Source organism: Parasteatoda tepidariorum, chromosome 6 (genome assembly GCF_982258835.1).
Source record: "Parasteatoda tepidariorum strain Cologne lab strain chromosome 6, Ptep-v5.0, whole genome shotgun sequence".
NCBI lineage: Eukaryota > Metazoa > Arthropoda > Arachnida > Araneae > Theridiidae > Parasteatoda > Parasteatoda tepidariorum.
Genome location: NC_141760.1, coordinates 113172529 through 113180514, shown reverse-complemented (window position 1 = coordinate 113180514; position 7986 = coordinate 113172529). Strand labels below are relative to the sequence as shown.

General features: G+C 24.2%; 1 long non-coding RNA gene across 1 annotated transcript; it reads left to right on the top strand.

Annotated features, from left to right (window-relative positions):
* Positions 1-3865: 3865 nt before the first annotated feature.
* LOC147808292 (uncharacterized) lies at positions 3866-6134 on the top strand. The gene is made up of 2 exons (XR_015434819.1): positions 3866-3945; positions 6024-6134. It is a non-coding gene; the product is annotated as an uncharacterized LOC147808292 (long non-coding RNA).
* The last annotated feature ends 1852 nt before the right edge of the window (positions 6135-7986 follow it).

The following is a 7986-nucleotide window of genomic DNA, read 5'->3' as shown; positions in this document are numbered from 1 at the left end:
TTAACATTCGATAATAAGTATTATTAACTCTTATACTTGTAAGAAAAAATACTATATTTGGATGATCTGTAAGATGAGAAAATGTATGATAAAAAATACCAAAATACTGCTAAATTTGCCATAATTCTAGCTCTATGGAAACACCAAAAAACTCGATAATTTTTACCAAAGAGTTTTGGTAATGTTTTAGGTTAACAATAAAATAAAATTTTATAATGTTTGTTAAATTTTGGTAAAATATGGTAAATAATCATGTTAGCTAAGAGCATTTTCTTCTTATAGGCCTTTATTCAATAAAATTAACTGCTCAGTTATGTATTTTCTACTAAATGTGTGGTAATAAGAACTATATTTGTGAAAACCAGAATTTCTGTTAAACCCTTACAATTTGAATAGAAAATTTATCAAATAAATGGTTTAAATACAGGATATATTTTAATTTTATTACCCAAGTTTTTTTTTTTAATTTTGTAAGCTCGCACTGAATTGTCAATTAAGAGTAGCGAAAGAGAGAGAGAGAGAGGAATTTGCATGTTGCAAGATATAAATCTTAACAGTTAAATTGACATTTTTAAAAATAAATAAACCTAACGATAAAAAGTATCCTCAGTTTAAACTGTTAAAATTCTCGTCAACAAATAAAATAATTTCTCAGCAATTTTTCTTGTTTTATTGTTGTAATACACAATCTGTATTCCTTAGGTCAAATCTTCTTTAAAGTGCAGATGATAATTTTCAAGTTGAGGTAGTCCTCGAATTCGTTACGATTAGCATTTTAACAAAACATTCTTATATAACGCTACTTCACTTGTACATTTTAAAAGCAAAATGTTCAGCGTTTCAGTTTAAAATATTGCTTTTTAAGGGAAAAAAATAAAACAAGGATTTAAGTGAAACAATTACGCGGGTAGGTGATCGGAAACGGGGGGAGTCAGAGACTCCCTGTTTTTCTTTTTTTAATTTTCGCATGGAACAATTCCTTAATAGAAAGAGTTAATAATATATATTAATAATACATATTAATCTTATAGAGAAACAGGATTTTATTTTTCTGCACAGCAAGTCAAAACATTTATGTAAGCATTATTTCCAAGTGTAGAAGTATTAAAGTTTTTCTGAAGAAAAAAAAAGCATACAAATAAGTTTTGACCTAATGCAATTATTTAATTTCGAGAGTTCGTTTATCGTTGGTAGTTAACTAAATGTTTTTGTTATTTAATTTATTTTTCCTTTATAACACCAGAAATTGTTTTTAATAATTTAAAAATAAATATTGATCTTAATTTGAGGACATTTTACTGTCTGAAATCACAGGACACGTATTTTTAAAAAGAATCATTTAAGTGACCTTGTTTCCAATCCTTCAAGTTAAGGGAAAAAGAGAGGGGAAAGCGAACGCTTAGCACTTTAAACCCCCTCCCCCGATTCTAAGAAAAAGTCTCTTCAACCAGGTGGTCCACTTACCCCAGACGCCAAAAGATTCAATGGTCGCCAAAAAATTTGAAAAAAAAGGGGATAAATAATGGAAATGGTCAACTTCAAAAGAGGTCTCTTTTCTGTTTTATTGCAGGAATGCGATACACAACAGACTAAGTAAGTAAACTTTTATTCTTTAGCTCATGTTATATTTTCAGTACACTATTATTTATTAATTTTTCACAAATAGTTTGTTTTTATTTTCTTTATTTAGTTTTTAGTAATTATATTTTTTAATCTTTATATTCTACAAGAATGTTTCTTCGTATGATTAGCATGTAAGTTACCATTTTAGTTTTAAAATGAATTATAAGTTCCATTAATCCTAACAATAGAAAAATGATTTTCTATAGCTATTTAAATCAAATGCTTCTTTATTTTTTTAAAAAGTTTTTAATTTAATAATTATTTAAATTAATTTACTTACTTAGTTTAATTACCTTATTTAATTTATTAAAAAAATCGGTAGTCATTTTCGGCCAAAACATGAAAAAAAATCTTGCAATATACCTCAAATAAAATTCACTCTAAAATTCACGTTAACACTATGTAGCCAATGAGGTTAAAAGTAATTAAGATAAAAATCTACTTTATTATCCCATAAAGAAATCTACTGTAACATATTTGCATTTTTTAAAATTATTTAAAATAAGAATATTTTTTTGTGGAAATAAATTTAAAGTTCTTTTTAAGTATAGAAATATTTGCAGCATAATATTTTTTCTTTCTTCATAGAATTAAGTTTTCTGTTTCTAGCTCTTTTTCCAGTTCTTGTGCAAATTTTACTATTTATCTAAACTTATTTATCTTTTTCTTAATATATTATATCATTCTCTATCTTAAGATTTATAGAGTTGTTTATTTTGAATCTCTTCCTGTTGAACTTTCACCTATTGAAATTTTATTTTTAGAAAAGCATATTTTCCGTAAAAAAAAGTAACTTTAATTGACGGTTGAATGTATATATATTTCTGATGATTACTATGTAGTGCAAAAAATTTATCTAAATATTTTTTGAAATTATAATGGAAAAGGCAAGGAATTTTATTTCTAAAATTAAGGGTAACCCGGACAAAAGTAATATATTGGTCTATTTTAGTATCTATAATTTGAATAGACTTCTATGTCTGTTATGCCGGATTTTTTTTTCCATTCATATCTTATTCCTTTTCTAAATTTGAATTAGAGAACAAAATTTAAAAAAGAAAAATTTTCACTTTAATACTACGTCATGTTATAAAAGAACTATAACTTATTATTTTCTTAATGATTGTCATTTATAATATTTGATTGATTTGATAATGTAATTTAATTATAAATATTAGGCAGCATTTATTAAAACACACATTTTACCCCATTTTAGAAAAAGATGCATAATAAGTTAAGACTTTAAATTCGATTTTTTACTTTAGATATAAACTTGTCCTCTAATTTTACCCTTTCAATTCTGAACTATATTTTATAGCATTAGCCTAGTGTAATTATTTTAAAGGCAAGATAATCAGTAGTTAATACTAGTTTACGATAAGCATTGAGCGTATACAAAATAGATGGTAAACATTAAACTTATTGTTAGATATATTGTATAGAAAATAGTTAGAAGCAGTTTTTTATTTTTTTTCACAATTCATTGTTCTTACTTTGTTGATTTTTTTACTGTTTTTTCTATGGTTATATTCTTATTATTTTCTTTTTCTTTCATGAAAAGTCTGGAGAGACTGAAAATAGCAGTCAACAGAAAAGAAGGTAAGAACATGCTAAAACTACATTTTAACTTAGTGGCATCCATTTTATATTCTATAATTTGTGGTATTCTTTGTATTATTGAAATATTTTATGATTATTAGTAAATAACTGTTTAATTTTAAGGAAAATTTTTTTTTAAATCATTAACATTTTTTAATCAAAATACTTATTTCTGATTAGCAAAAGTACTTTCCTAAAAAATTTGACTTTTGTAAATATTGACCACATACTAGACTAACAAACATACCATACACATACTAGACTGAAATTGAAAATTTTAAAGGTACTAGAATTTTTTATGAGGGGGGGGGGAAGAATTTTTTTAGTCAAATGATTTAATTTTATCCTAACTTATCTAATTTTACCTAATTCTAAATTAAGTAATCTAAATTTCCCATTTAGATTCTGAACTATATTTTATAGTATTTGCCAATGGTAATTATTTTATAAGAAAGATCTTCAGTAGTTAATAATAATTTCCGATAAGCATTACGCATGTACAAGATAGCTGGTAAACATAAACTTATTGCATAGAAATGAGTTCTAAGCAGTTTTTTTCCCTTCAATTTAATGTTTTTATTTTGTTGATTTTTAACAGTTTTTTCCATGTTCATATTCTAATTATTTTTCTTCCTTTCATGATAACTCCGGAAATTCTGACAGTGTGAATCAACTAGAATGGCTGAGTACTAGAACTAGAATGAACGAGAACCAACAGAAAAGGTAAGAACATGATAAAACTACATTTTAACTCAGTAGTACCCATTCTATAATTTGTGGAATCTATTTTACAAATTCATAGCAAAATTAGAAAATCTACTTCATATTCTATATGTAGAACTGCAATTTTAATAATTTATTCGACTGTAATTTGTATTAAAATATTTTCAGATTATTAGTAAATAATTTTTATGATTTTAAAGGAAAAATTTTATAAGGAAATATATTTTTTTTTAAATCTAAAATTTTTTTAATCAAAATACCTGTTTTTGATTTTCAAAAGTACTTTCCTAAAATCTTAGCTGTTTAGTCGCCTAAATTTATTACTTTCTTAAAAAAGTTGCAGCTTGTTTTTTTAAAAATTATGCCTATACTAGAATTTCTTGATTTGTTAGAGGGAAATTTCTTTTTTAGTCAAATGATTTGATTTTATCATAGCTTACATGTCATTTTAATGTAAATTTCTTTTCATAATTTTTAAATATTAAAAATTTAAAAGTAAAAATTTATTATAAAAAAAATTTAAAAATTATTGCATAGCTGTTATTAAGTGCTATGTACTGTTATAATGCTTAATATATATATATATATATATATATATATATATATATATATATATATATATATATATATATATATATATATATATATATATATATATATATATATATATCACTGGTTTTCAACTTTTATTTTCAACTGGTTCTCTTCAAATTAAAATTTTTTATGTATAAAAAAATTTAAATATTTTAAAAAACCGTTTAGTTTAAACCAACCTATCTTGATGGCATAAAATTTATATTCTGTAGTTAGTTTGTAAATTCATTACAAATGTAGAAAATCATTCCTCTTTATCGCATATTTTAATAACTTATGCTTATGCTTATGACTTTTAATACTTAATGGAGTATAGTTTTGAAGGATCATATATTTTTTTAATTGATAGAAATTTTAATCAAATAACATATTTTCAGATTTTAAAAGTACTATCTTAAAAAAAATTTCTTATATTTTTTACATGTTTAAAAACTTTTAGTTTGTTTATTTCCTTGAGGTTAAAATTTCTTTTAATTAAATAATTTAATTTTATATAAACTTAAAATATTTTCACATATTAAAGTAAAAAATTCGTTCATAGTTCTTAATCGTAAAAAAGTTCAATTTTGTTTAAATATTAAAAATATTAACATTACATAACATATTAATAGCTACAAACTATTTTGGTGAGAATGTATTCTTTCTAATTTAAAAAATATTAAAGTTTTGCTATCAAATTCTTTATTTAAAATGCATTTTTATGTTCAATTATTAAACAGATTGATCTGTAGTTACAAAATGCAATATATAAGCATTGTTAAGCGATATATACCGCTTCAATTAGTTTTCTAACTTATGCATTGGAAGCATAAGGTTGGGAAGCATTTTAAAAATTAATAGTTTATAACAGGTGAGTTTAAAGTAATGAAGTTTGGTCACCACTTTTAACATTTTTAAAGTCAATTATAGTTCTCTCTATTTTTAAACTAATTAATTGTTTCATAATACTGTAAAGAGAAGTTTTATCCAGGTTGTTTCGTTAATTCATAGGATATTATTCATAGCTGTTTTAATATTTGATGCTGCAATTTTTTCAATCCAAATGAATCCGCTACTTTACACATTTGCAATAGATGTTACAAAGTACAATGGAATTTTATAAAATTAATACTTAGTTTTATTACAAGCTGGAATATTCATTTTGTGCTGTTATTACCTTTTGTTACAATTAGCTAAAATTTATTTTTGTGACAATCAATGCTCGCTAGTAAATAATAAAAAAACCCAGGTGGTTTGAGCAACTTTATTAAATTCTATAACGTATGATATTTATAAGAGAAAAACTAAATTGTTGAAAATTATTGGATAGAATTTTTCTTCGAATATTTCCCTGGGATCAATAAAAGTATTTTTTAATTGTTAGAATTAATTGATATTATAACTTAACCCAGAATTAAAATGCGTCAAAAATTAATTAGATATTTTGTTTCTGTACATATTATTTAATAAATCTGTTGTAAAATAAATTGGTTACTTTTTTGCAGGAAAACTAGATTCATTCTGAAATAGGATGTTATAAAGAAGTTATTGTACAGTTATGTACTTGTTTGTATTTTGATTTGTTATATTGAAATAAAATAATATTCTTTTCTTAAGGTCATGTTTTATTTTAAATTTTATGCATTTTATTCTTATTAAAATTCCAGCTTTATTTACTTCAAATCATAGAAATTGATGTGTTATTTACAGGTACCCAGTATATATATATTTTAAAAAAATATTTATGATATGTCTTGTTTATCTATTATTGAATATGAATAATATTGAATGGAAAGTTAGCCAATATTAAATATGAATAATATTGAAAATAAGAATAATGACTGGGCTGTGGCTTTCGCTTTGTTTCTATCAAGAAAAGTTAATTGTAGGTGTAATATACATAATTATTTTCATTTTTTTTCATAACTTAAATAACTTATACATTAAGTCGCAATATGTTTTATCTTAGAATAAAATTTTTATTTAATTTTACCTCATAATGTGTAAAAAAATGTGAACACTCAATTAAACACACAATGTTTTTATATGATTCTACTTTTAACTTATTGCATTTATAATTGATTGAAATGAAATAGAAAAGAAATTTATTTTATTATGTAAGAAGATTCATTGGATGATAATTTATTATAAATTAAACAATTTTTTCCAATTAAATTAAATAAAAATATAGTAATAATAAATAGGTAAAATTAAATAAAATTTTTATTTAATTTTACCTCATAATGTGTAAAAAAATGTGAACACTCAATTAAACACACAATGTTTTTATATGATTCTACTTTTAACTTATTGCATTTATAATTGATTGAAATGAAATAGAAAAGAAATTTATTTTATTATGTAAGAAGATTCATTGGATGATAATTTATTATAAATTAAACAATTTTTTCCAATTAAATTAAATAAAAATATAGTAATAATAAATAGGTAAAATTAAATAAAATTTTTATTTAATTTTACCTCATAATGTGTAAAAAAATGTGAACACTCAATTAAACACACAATGTTTTTATATGATTCTACTTTTAACTTATTGCATTTATAATTGATTCAAATGAAATAGAAAAGAAATTTATTTTATTATGTAAGAAGATTCATTGGATGATAATTTATTATAAATTAAACAATTTTTTCCACCATTTCGCTTTTTATATTAGCATAAAATTTTTTGCATGTAATGGCAGTTATTGTTTTATTACAATATAAAAAGTTAAAATACAATAAATTACTAGAGATGATATCAGCAGAGTAAGAGAAAACAATTTATGTTCCTTAAATAAGAATTATTATCAACAACATGCAGCAAAAAGTCTTTGAAATTTAAGGAGAGCTCTAATAAATAAGTAAGTGACAAAAGAATTGCCGCGACACCTAACATAAAGGTGTGATACCGGCAAGGAAGGCATTAAAGTTTTCTATCGAACCAAGTGTGAGGTGAGTTAAGGGTGGTATATCAGCAAATAAGGCAAAGAAGTTCGCCTAAACATCTGATATAAAGGTGTGATACCGGCAAGGACGGCATTAAAACTTTCTATTGAACCGAGTTTGAGGTGAGTTAAGGGTGATACACCGGCAAATAAGGCAAAGAAGTTCGCCTAAGCACCTGAAATAAAGGTGCGATACGGGCAAAAACGTCATAGACGTTTTCTAATCAGCCAACAGTTAAGGTGCCTTAACGGCAAGCGAGGCAACGACGTGTGCCAGTGATCATATTCAGCTTTTGATAAAAAGGCAAAAAAGACATCATAAAGGTACAATAAAAGCCTTTACGGCAATTTTCTCTTCATTATGTGAAAAAAAAATTTTCCCCCGGTATTAAACAGGCAAAAATGGCCAAGCAATCCAGAGGCAACAAAATAGTCCCGGACCTTCAACGATTGCCGTCGCTTTGCCTGAAATGCCATGCACTGGCCCTCATTCTGGCCCAGATTTCACTTTATTAACGGA